Source organism: Lactuca virosa, chromosome 6 (assembly GCF_052849685.1).
Source record: "Lactuca virosa cultivar CGN04683 chromosome 6, Lactuca_virosa_CGN04683_v6, whole genome shotgun sequence".
NCBI lineage: Eukaryota > Viridiplantae > Streptophyta > Magnoliopsida > Asterales > Asteraceae > Lactuca > Lactuca virosa.
The window spans coordinates 267611658-267624257 of record NC_136431.1 but is presented as its reverse complement, the minus strand read 5'-3'; the positions used below and the strand labels follow the sequence as shown (position 1 = coordinate 267624257).

At 36.3% G+C, this 12600-nt stretch overlaps 1 pseudogene; it reads right to left on the bottom strand.

Moving 5' to 3' along the window:
• Nucleotides 1–10703: 10703 nt before the first annotated feature.
• LOC145122518 (class V chitinase CHIT5a pseudogene) lies at nucleotides 10704–12367 on the bottom strand (annotated as a pseudogene).
• Nucleotides 12368–12600: the final 233 nt, after the last annotated feature.

Below are 12600 nucleotides of genomic sequence, written 5' to 3'. Positions count from 1 at the left end.
GCTGCTAACAATGGGGTCCCTAACCCCCATGACAATTTGAAGCTTCACAAGCTCTGAATTCCCGAAACATCAACGTACAGGTCCCTATCATGACTGCAATCTCAGTGCAGAATGCACTCGGCCTCTCATCACAAATCTCTATAATGCCCTCCTTGATCATACTGAGGATCACATGAGTTTGTCAATGATACCGCGCGTAATCTCAGATGGAATGAACTCCCCTCATCTGATCATAAAGCTGCCCGGCTACAGAGTCCGAGCCTGATCCCTCGTCGACACCAGAACTACCATCTGGTCTACCACGTAGGGTCACTATACTCGGCAATATACCATTACTAACATCACAATACTCATCAAAACTCGAGGGATCACACACACTACAAGTTCCCTGGTCTTATCTCATCCTTCCTTGATTCGAGTACGCATCCTCTGCTTTCAGTAGTATGGGCCCATACTACCTTCCACATCTATCCGTACTTTCCTCAAGAACTGCCTTGACTCCACCAAGTCCTTTCTACCGCTACTGCGCTCTGCTACTCTCATCCTAGGCTTGCCCTAGGGTAATCGCCATCCCACTCTCCGCCATCAGCTGCATAAAAAGTCTCAGTTTTCTTCCCCTAACTAGCTCGCGAGTGTAGCATCGCTATAACGTTGATGGTGTTCGCGGTAAATAGCGGTCAATAGCGCCGATAATAGTGTCGCCGCTATTTGTAAATGATATTTCAAAATAACGCTTCAGTGCCACCGCAAAACGCTATATTAGTGCTTTAGATTGTGGAAATTTTTTTAATGAAGAGGTTTCCTTACGGTTGATGAAGAAGACAAATTTAAAAGTATAAAAGATACGCTTAATATTAGTACTTTAGATTGTGGAAATTTTGGTTGATTTTGCATTTTTTTTTGTTGTAAACGTTGTGATAACGATTGTTATTTTTGTTTTATTTTGGTAGACATTGAAAAATATTTTATAAAAGTTTTTTTTGAAGTAGTTTCCTATAAAAAAAACTCATCTTTGTCATTTATTTACGTTAATATGGTAGTTGTGGTTATTTAATTAGTTAAATTTCCATGCATTACAATACAAAATGTAAATTTTGACTAAGGTTATAAAAATTGTAAATTTATATGCCTTTTTGTGTTTATATGAGTATTTTTGTCTACGGAAACTTTGTATTCCATTCCAACTAAGTAACCAAACATGACAATAAATGATAATAACTTATTTTATTACCTCGTCTATTTCATTACATGCTCAATTTCATTCGTTCGTCATTTCATTATATCCAACCAAAAGGTGATTTACGATGTAATATACTTTTTCTTATGATTTGATACACATAAGTAAAAATTTCTAGGAGTGGTATAATAAAATTTTCATTTTTTTAAAAATTAAAAAATGATTTGTTTTTCTTTTTAAATTAACTATGATTTTGTAACATACACGTTTTGAAATCGTGTTATGTAATTTGAAAAATTAATAATATTATGAAATATTATGTGAAATTGAGTGTTGAGTTCTAACAGATAGTTTTTACTAGAAATGAAGTAAAACTATGTTTAGAATCACTCACAAATTATTGGAAGTCTTATGAGATTCCAATTAAAAGCCAAATACTGAAATTTAGAGAAAAATATAAAATTTATTATTGAAAGTTGTAGATAATCTCGTTAGAAACACGTAGGCGAAAACCTCGTCGAAATCCGAGTTATAACGAAGAAGTTATGACCAATCGAAGATCCGCGTTAAAACTGGCACGGTGCCGAATGACGTAAAAAGTGAGTTTTTGATAAACTACTTTTTAGCCTTAGTGATCTAAATGAAAGTCGTAGTATTCGTTAAACCGAGAAGTTCGATAAAAAGAACGCCAAAATCTGACTTCGTATGAGGAAGTTATGATTTTTACAAGTTTCAGCTTAGTAGTAGACAGCTAAAAACTCGAATTTTAGATCGAGTGATTTTTAGCCGACACAACCTAAACGAGAATCGAAGGTCTCGTCATTAGTAGTACAATGGTAAAAAGTCTGACGAAAACGGACGTCAGATGAAGAAGTTATGAATTTTTAACGGATTTACCAGTCCCGGTCTGTTAAAAATAATAATGTAAAAATAAAGTCAAAATTTTCCGACGAAGTCTAAACAAAAGTTGTAGAGCATAATTTTCTCTACGCGTGCATATAAAGAACGTCAAAAACGGAGCCTGTATGAGAAAGTTATGGATTTTACAAGATTGGACACATTTTTCGATAATTTTCGCATGAATAGTGTTCGATCCACGTGGCGTCTCCTGATTGGACCGCAGCCTCGCGTGGCACCCGCTGATTGGTCCGAAATCGTCACCTCTTTCCCCATTGGACCGAAGCTCAGTCCACTTAGGAGCTGGCATCTGTCCGAAGTCACGTGATCTCGTATGCGCCCTCGTGCCCGACCCACGCGTAGTCTCCTGATTCGACCGAGGCAGCCGACCCGATTCGAAGCCAGAAGCCGCGTCATCCGACCAATGCGAAGCGAGCACCTGTCCGTCCGAGCCTAGCCCTACTGCCACCTGGTCCGAACGTCGCAGTCGCGTGCCCTCCTCTCCTCGCTTCGGAATTAGAGGCTGGCACCTATATAAGGGGTGCGAGACCTCCCGGTTAGAAGTTTAAAGCTTGGCCTTTTTCACCCCTTTTCAACATTTTCTTGCATTCCGACTTCCCCCGAAGCCCTGGTACTTATTCCAAAGCCCGAAACGCATCCCGAGATTCCCGAGAAGCCCAAAAAATTTATCTTTTCGGTTTCGAAGCTCTACCTTCGCAGAGCCCGGTTTTCAAGAAAACTCCCGGTTTTCAACGACGAAAGTCATATTTAGAGCCGAAGTGCTGCCCAAATTATTATTTTGACCCCCGGTTAATTCACGGTGAGTTTAATATGTAGAAACAATTGTATGTTATGTGTTATATGTGCTATGTGCTTTTCCATGTTATCATCTCGAGTTGTTGTATCCGCTATTTTTATAGCAAGGCTGTACCTCTGACTTGAAGTGTATGACATAGGCATCACTTGGGTATTGGTATGAACCGTTGACCATGAAGTGTATGACATAGGCATCACTTTGGCTTCGGTAGAATAATATTCCTGAGTATTTTCCCGTGTTATTTTTATTTATGCTAGTTATGATAGCAAAGCTATACCTTTGACAATGTGATCAGTTTAAGAACTCAGATTCACAGTGGTACTGGTATGTAGCCTCTGGCCATGTAGAGCATGTCCCCCAGTAAGTGAATGACTCTATTCTATGGCATTGGCAGAAGGTTATACAGGGCGTGAAAACCTGAAATCTACCTTAATGTTAATCATAAATTGTTTGTCTTCAGTGCCATTTGGGCCGAAGCGTTATTGATGTTTATCAAGTATGGAAATTGTTATGTCTCAATGATTGTATATCTTTGAATCAAATCAATAATTGTTAGGGAAAACTTATCATATTATGCCTTTGTTGTTCCTTGCTCCTATTTGCTTCTGCGATATTGGTATATATATGGCATAACGTTATATTGTATCTATTATTGAACTCACTAAGCGTTATCGCTTACCCCTCTCAATGTTTTAACATAATGCATGCAATAAGCATCCAGTATAGTTGGAAGACTTAGAATAGTTGTAATATTATTTTTTTGTATTTTGGTTTAGGTTTGTATAGATTTACAATATCCTGGGTAGTCATGTAAAATCTTAAAACATAGTCGGTTTGTATCCAATCTTTTGTAATGACTTTTTCAATGTAAAAATATTATTTTATGAATATGCATGTAGCATGTTATGGAGTAACTATATTGTCAAGTATGAAAGTTTGGGTCTTTCAGAAATATGAAAGTATAGAAAGGGGTTCTTTCAATCATGGTATGAGAGCAGTGGTTTAAGTGAACTAAATCTCATGGATTGGTATTTAGACTTAAACTATTGGAGGTTCAATATATGAACTGGAATCATTGTAAATATATGGATACAAACCATAGGAAATACTTAAGTGGGGTATTAGGTAGTGATAAACCCTAGTATTCTAAGACATTAACTTACTTCAAAAATTTTAGAGAATTAGTATATATGAACTAGGAATTTTGAGAATTTCTAGATTTAAACATGAATTGTTAAGTGAAGATGATACAATATGTATCTGATATAGTTTAGGTTGAATACCTAATGGGGTAAGCACTAGAATATTAAGAGGAGATATGCCTTATATTCTAATATGTGCTAAAGGATAAGTAAATATAGCAATGCATTAGGTTTCATACCTATATTGCTATTATTTGAGAAAGCTTAAGGTCTGTTGCCGACCTTGGTTTAGAAAATTTTATGTTTAGAATTCTAAGAATTTTCGTAATAGAATTTACATGAAATTTTTCAAAGTAATAAAGATACTTATGATAATTGATATTGATAAGTTTATTGATAAACGATCGAAGGATATTGTGAAATAATAAATATGGAATGTTATCGTAAATAGTGTATTAATACCTATAAAGTGGTATTATGCATTTAAAATATGTAAGATAATATAATAACATCTTTGGAAGAAAGATGTGCGTTTGAAATACATTTGGATGAGATAAATGTTTTGGCATAACCGATGAAGTTGTTCAACCGCTGTCCAGATTAAAGCAGTGATAGTTTATAGAGTCGGAAGAGCCGAGGGTGGTGATAAATACTTCAACAGTATTGAAATTAATGTAGTAGAAGATTTAGAAGAATTAAATGAAGATTAAGGAAAATGCTAATGAAGTTTTTAGACTTATTAGGCCAAGACTTTGTGATGAAGTATGTAGTTCGAGTAGTAACCCTATACAGGATGCTCAGACTTAGTATTTAATAATACTGAGTGATGATTGACTTCTATCACATCCTTATGGAAGTTCCATTGTGTGTTAAGCCGACTTTAACATACAAGATTGAGATAGTGAAATAGGTTATTCGGTTGTGAAAAGGCTGAGTGGCTTACTTGTTAGAGTAAGGTAGAGTACTGAGTTGAAGAAGTTATACACTCATATTATTGTATGAGAAGAAATGTTGTAGTTAAGAATGACAGAGAACCAAGTTGAAGCTAGTAGAGCTTGCTGAGATGCAGCTATAATGCAGACTTCTTAGGATAGACTCCTATGAAGTAGACTTAAAAGATACAACCATGAGAAGAAAACTTACTCAGATACAGGAATGACGATGTCATGAAAGGATAATGAAACCAACAAATATGTATGATGATTTGCATGAGTTAGAAGATGATGTAAGTAGTTGGAAACTATTTGTCATTACACTGCTAGAGGAAATTTTGGGTGTAGTATGTCTTGCAGAGTAGACACTACCCGAGAAAGAATTTATATGAAGAAATGGAAGTAAAATTTCTATCGACCTATGGAAAAATATTAGAATATTCTAGATCGAGTATATGCATGAGAAGAATCCTAGAAGGCGAGTATAGGTAATCCAATATATGTTTGAGAGAAACGCGAAAACCCTAGTTGAGTCTAGGAGAAATTGTTGTATGTACTTGTTTGAACGCACTTAGGTGTGAAAATTTTCTTTGTGAAAACTTTTGAATGGTGACTTGGGAACTGCGAGACAATACTTGGGACAAGTATGAGTAGGTATGAATAGTAGTAGAGGCCTATACTACTGGAAGCACAGGACTCACACTTGGATCAAGTAAAGTCACAAGGTTACCAAGAAGCTAGTAAATGATTCTGTTTATTCATGTGTGTCGTTACCTTCGTTTCGGTAATGACTAAGAAGATAATTATCGTTCAAATCTTAATGTAATAAAGAGTGGAGTCTGATTAATATAAATCTACAAAGATAAAGTTGATTGGTTTAGAAAGCCATGTATTGAGTAATGACGAAACTTCAGTCAAGAAGGAGACGGTCGAGATGGTCGATAGAAATATAACAATCTTCATTAAAGAATTGAGCAATCATTAGCCAGAGATGTGACTTGCTATGTGGTGTTACTGGCCACAAGAAATGTTTCCGCCCTACTCTTACTAGTCAAATGGTGGGGAGTCAAGTTTTCCGTTCAACAATCAAAGAGTACTCCAAGTAAAAAGGAGGAGGTGCCAAAAACTAAAAGATGTATATGGCTGAAAGCACGAATTAGAGATAAGTGGTGCTAATCTTTCTATTCCAAAGCATCCACGTGTTGATCAAACTCTTTTCATTTTCTTTATTCCATCAGCTTGATTTATTCGATCTGATTCTAATACAAGAGTTTGGTTCGTTATGTATCTTGTGCGTTATAAAATTAAAGGTCATTAGAATAAGACCATTCGAGTTTTTGTTATAGCAAAAGTAAAGACCTTATCTTGGGTTTAGTCTATAAACCAAGAAGGAGCAGGAGTCTACAACGAGAATTGAGTTTTAACTCAAAGATTAGGATCGAAATCCCAATAGAGAATGATGAGCGGGTGCAGGTTTGAGTACCGCTAGTAATTAAGAAGTTTGAAGAGTTTGACAATTGTTTGGCAAACCAAAAGTTAAAAATCGTATATTTTAGATTACCACAGAGGAAGTAAGTTAGGACTCGAATGTTGTGACTAGTAATTTTCTCGTAAACTTTAGATCTGCTCACATCTTATTTGATTATGATGCCTCAGATTCTTTCGTGCCTTATAAATTCGCACATTCTTTTCAAATTTCTTGTTACGCAATTGTCCAATCATTTCACATAGATAACATAGGAAATATATTATTACTTGCTGATAAAGTCTATAGAGATAGTGTTATAGGAATTGAAAGTTATAATCTTCCTGCTAACCTAATTCCTATCTTTGATATTATTCTCGACATGAATCGATTGTCAAAGAACTATGCAGATCTCTTGTGCTACGAAGAGATGATATGCATCCCTATCGAAAGGAGGGATTCTATTTATGTCTACGGTGAAAATAATAAATTTCTTTCTTAAAAACTCATAAATTTATATCGAAGGGATATTCTACTTATCCGGCTTATACAGTTAATACCTTGAAAGAGGAGAAGAAAACTGTGAATGATAGCATTTGGATAATTTTCGACCGGCTGATGAAGAGTGCATATATTCTCGCCACACGTGAAACGGCTCCATTGGAGAAATACGCGTAAGTTTACTTAGACGAAATCATCGCGAGACATGGTGTGCCACTAAAGATTATTTCCGATCGTGATACTCGCTTCACTTCTCACTTTTGGGCTAGTATGAAAAGTGAATTGGGATCTCGAGTTGCTCCCAACACAGCTTATCATCCCCAGACCGATGGTTAGACGGAGAGAACAATCCAAGCAGTAGAAGATATGCTTCGTGCATGTGTCTTAGAGTTCGGTAGTAAATGTGAACACCATTATGTTGGCATAATGTAGGACAGAAAATCCTTGGTTGTCCTGAAATGATTCAAGACACCACTGATAAGATTCAAATTATACGAGAAAGAATGAAAGTAGCCCAGGATCGACAAAAGACCTGTAGAAATGGAGGAGACGATCCATAGAATTCCAAGTGGGTGATACTGAAGGTAACTCCGTGGAAAGGTATTATGACATTTGAGAAGAAAAGGAGATTGAGTCCTAGATTTGTTGGACTTTTAAAAATTATCTAATAAGCATACCGCTTGGAATTGCCTGAAGATTTGGCAGGTATTCATGATGTATTTCATGTAAGATATCTACGTAAATGCTTGAGCATATATGATGAAACGGTTCCATTATCCAAGATGAAACGGGATAATAAACTTATACTTAGGGAAAATAAGAATGAGATAAGAGCGAAATATCCTCATTTGTCCAAATCGTTGTGATTTCGGGGACGAAATCCTCAAAAGGAGGAGGTATTTCTAACATACACGTTTTGAAATCGTGTTATGTAATTTGAAAAGTTAATAATATTATGAAATATTATGTGAAATTGAGTGTTGAGTTCTAACAGATAGTTTTTACTAGAAATGAAGTAAAACTATGTTTAGAATCACTCACAAATTATTGGAAGTCTTATGAGATTCCAATTAAAAGCCAAATAATGAAATTTAGCGAAAATATAAAATTTGAAATAAGTAAAATTTTATTATTGAAAGTTGTAGATAATCTCGTTAGAAACACGTAGGCGAAAACCTCGTCGAAATCCGAGTTATAACGAAGAAGTTATGACCAATCGAAGATCCGCGATAAAATCGGCACGGTGCCGAATGACGTAAAAAGTGAGTTTTTGATAAACTACTTTTTAGCCTTAGTGATCTAAATTAAATTCGTAGTATTCGTTAAACCGAGAAGTTCGATAAAAAGAACGCCAAAATCTGACTTCGTATGAGGAAGTTATGATTTTTACAAGATTCAGCTTAGCAGTAGACAGCTAAAAACTCGAATTTTAGATCGAGTGATTTTTAGCCGACACAACCTAAACGAGAATCGAAGGTCTCGTCATTAGTAGTACAACGGTAAAAAGTCTGACGAAAACAGACGTCGGATGAAGAAGTTATGAATTTTTAACGGATTTACCAGTCCCGGTCTGTTAAAAATAATAATATAAAAATAAAGTCAAAATTTTCCGACGAAGTCTAAACGAAACTTGTAGAGCATAAATTTCTCTACGCGTGCATATAAAGAGCGTCAAAAACGGAGCTCGTATGAGAAAGTTATGGATTTTACAAGATTGGACACATTTTTCGATAATTTTCGCATGAATAGTGTTCGATCCACGTGGCGTCTCCTGATTGGACCGCAGCCTCGCGTGGCACCCGCTGATTGGTCCGAAATCGTCACCTCTTTCCCCATTTGACCGAAGCTCGGTCCACTTAGGAGCTGGCATCTGTCCGAAGTCACGTGATCTCGTATGCGCCCTCGTGCCCGACCCACGCGTAGTCTCCTGATTCGACCGAGGCAGCCGACCCGATTCGAAGCCAGAAGCCGCGTCATCCGACCAATGCGAAGTGAGCACCTGTCCGTCCGAGCCTAGCCCTGCTGCCACCTGGTCCTAACCTCGCAGTCGCGTGCCCTCCTCTCTTCGCTTCGGAATTAGAGGCTCGCACCTATATAAGGGGTGCGAGACCTCCCGGTTAGAAGTTTAAAACTTGGCCTTTTTCACCCCTTTTCAACATTTTCTTGCATTCCGACTTCCCCCGAAGCCCCGGTACTTATTTTAAAGCCCGAAACGCGCCCCGAGATTCCCGAGAAGCCCGAAAAAATTATCTTTTCGGTTTCGAAGCTCTACCTTCGCAGAGCCCGGTTTTCAAGAAAACTCCCGGTTTTCAACGACGAAAGTCATATTTAGAGCCGAAGTGCTGCCCAAATTATTATTTTGACCCCCAGTTAATTCACGGTGAGTTTAATATGTAGAAACAATTGTATGTTATGTGTTATATGTGCTATGTGCTTTTCCATGTTATCATCTCGAGTTGTTGTATCCGTTATTTTTATAGCAAGGCTGTACCTCTGACTTGAAGTGTATGACATAGGCATCACTTGGGTATTGGTATGAACCGTTAACCATGAAGTGTATGACATAGGCATCACTTTGGCTTCGGTAGAATAATATTCCTGAGTATTTTCCCGTGTTATTTTTATTTCTGCTATTTATGATAGCAAAGCTATACCTTTGACCATGTGATCAGTTTAAGAACTCAGATTCACAGTGTTACTGGTATGTAGCCTCTGGCCATGTAGAGCATGTCCCCCAGTAAGTGAATGACTCTATTCTATGGCATTGGCAGAAGGTTAGATAGGGCGTGAAAACCTGAAATATACCTTAATGTTAATCAGAAATTGTTTGTCTTCAGTGCCATTTGGACCGAAGCGTTATTGATGTTTATCAAGTATGGAAATTGTTATGTCTCAATGATTGTATATCTTTGAATCAAATCAATAATTGTTAGGGAAAACTTATCACATTATGCCTTTGTTGTTCCTTGCTCCTATTTGCTTCTGCCATATTGGTATATATATGGTATAACGTTATATTGTATCTATTATTGAACTCACTAAGCGTTATCGCTTACCCCTCCCATTGTTTTAACATAATGCAGGCAATAAGCACCCAGTATAGTTGGAAGACTTAGAATAGTTGTAATATTATTTTTTTTGTATTTTGGTTTAGGTTTGTATAGATTTACAATATCCTTGGTAGTCATGTAAAATCTTAAAACATAGTCGGTTTGTATCCAATCTTTTGTAATGACTTTATCAATGTAAAAATATTATTTTATGAATATGCATGTAGCATGTTATGGAGTAACTATATTGTCAAGTATGAAAGTTTGGGTCTTTCAGAAATATGAAAGTATAGAAAGGGGTTCTTTCAGATTTTATGTTGTTAAATAAAACACTTGTTTGAAAAATAGACGTTAAATTGGTTTTAATAATAACCAAAAGTTGAGGGCAATAATAATTTAAGTATTTTCTTTATAAATATTTTAATAGTTATTTTAAATTTTAAATTTTTTATAATATTTCAGGAGTGGGTTTCATTTGACTCGTTAATTAATTAACATTTTTAAGAATTGAATAAGTCAAATTAAATGTTTGAGTGATGAAAATAACTTTTCAAAATGTTTTCTTTTCCAATTCAAATAAAGAGTTTTCAAGAAGTGATTGTCTACTAATTTTTTGAATCTCTTTACGATTATTTGAGATAAAAGTACCATAATATCTTTAATGAACTCAACAGTTTTTTTCCATTTTCTTACTCTTTTTTTTGGTAATTATACAACCATAATTAGTTCTGTCAAACACAAAAAAAGATATTTATAACTTATAGTTTTTTTTGCTTTTATATAAGCTAATCTAAATATTTTTTTTTAAACTTTGTTTTGCTAATACATAAGCAAATAAACACTTTTACCAAATAAGTCAAATAGGCTTTACAAGTAGTTATTCTTGAAAAGTAACATATTGACATTACAACATTAAGCGTATGTTCCCACATAAATATTACACAAATATAGAAATATCCCACAAGTATCAGTTGATTCAGTTTAAGGCTGGAGGGAGTGGTGCCACAAGAACCGCACTCCTTCCTTTGACACGTAGGAGCCACATCATTTATACCATACAAAGTGTGGTTCTTTACTACACGTAGGGTGTGGGAATTATGGTAGAAAAAGAGAGAGGTGAGAGAAAGGAGAAGAGAGAGAAAGACACATGAATGAAGAGAGAGAGAAAAAGGAGTGTGACACTATTTGGATGAAGAGAGAGAAAGTGTGGTAGAAACCGTAGGGAGGGGGCGGTGTTTTGGGTGGTGATGTGGTGGAACCATCTTTTTGATGCTGCACTCGATAAAGTCCAATCTAAATCTTGGCCCAATACCCAAAGGAAATAGCCATTTAGGGTCTGACTTCGTGCATAACGGACCTTCAATTCAATTGATTGAACATCATCATACGACATCCATGAATTCCCAGAATACGAATAATATGAAACCCTTTTGTCATCGAACACAACTGTTGCATTATTCTTCCTGTTGAAATCAATGACTTCATAGTACCTCAGTGCTCCATTTCCCGGGCCTATCCCAATGGTTTTGTTCCCAACATTGTTGTCCTTCGGGTCTGCAAGTGTCCATGTCTTTCCGTATAGCGGTAGGCCCATTACGATCTTTTCAGGCGCCACACCTTCCTTAATCCATGACCTGATACTAAAATATGTATTGAGATCACTATCTGGGTCGTATAATGCAGAATGTAATCCAGTGAAATTTTCCCAAGAACCATGATAATCATAACACATCGGACTAATCCAATCAACATATTGAGTTATCGCTTTGATTGGGTACAATAAAGATCCGTTATCAGAGTAAACTCTGGAGGCATAATAAACGACCGATGTCAGTATGAGCCATGCTTTTTGATTGACCTCTTGTTCAATAGCCCCTCGCCATTCTTTAAGTAATAAACCTAGATTCACCATATCAGAATCGCTTGATGGGTATTCCCAATCAAGATCTATACCATCAAACTGGTATTTTCGGGCGACTTCAATAGTCGAATTAATAAAACTTGAACGAGAATATTGATTACTTGTCATGCGAGAGAAATTTCTCTTTATGTCATCAGCACTTATGCCATGACCTCCACCACCTCTGACTGATAACATGGTCTTGGCTGGTGGATTCCAACCACTCCTAGCGTTGGTAAATTCAAGTAGCTTTTTGACATGATTTGGTGTGATATTGAGTGCGTAAGTTGTCGGAGACAGATGAAGAAATGTGAAGTAAATGTGTGAGAAGTATGATGTGTTGATATTAGAAGCGGGATAATCAAGGAGCGTAGACCAATACGCAGCCCGAACTTCTTGAGGTTTGGAAGATTCTATCTGACCGTGATTGAAGGGAAGATTCACGATGGTTAGGAATACGAGCAAGATGAGACCTCGGCTAACCATGGTTAAATTAGGTTTTGGTTTGTGTTTAATGAGATGTGTTAACTATTTATAACCCTTTGTGAAAACTTCTTTAGGTATAAAAGTCTTTATGGGCAATGGCCAATGGACAAGAAGGAGAGGCTATATTAAAAGTAGTCGGTTGATTCTAGTTCTTATACATTTATTATTCTTTAGGATTTAAAAGTCTTTATGGTCAATGGCCAATGGACATGAAGGAAAGGCTATATTAAAAG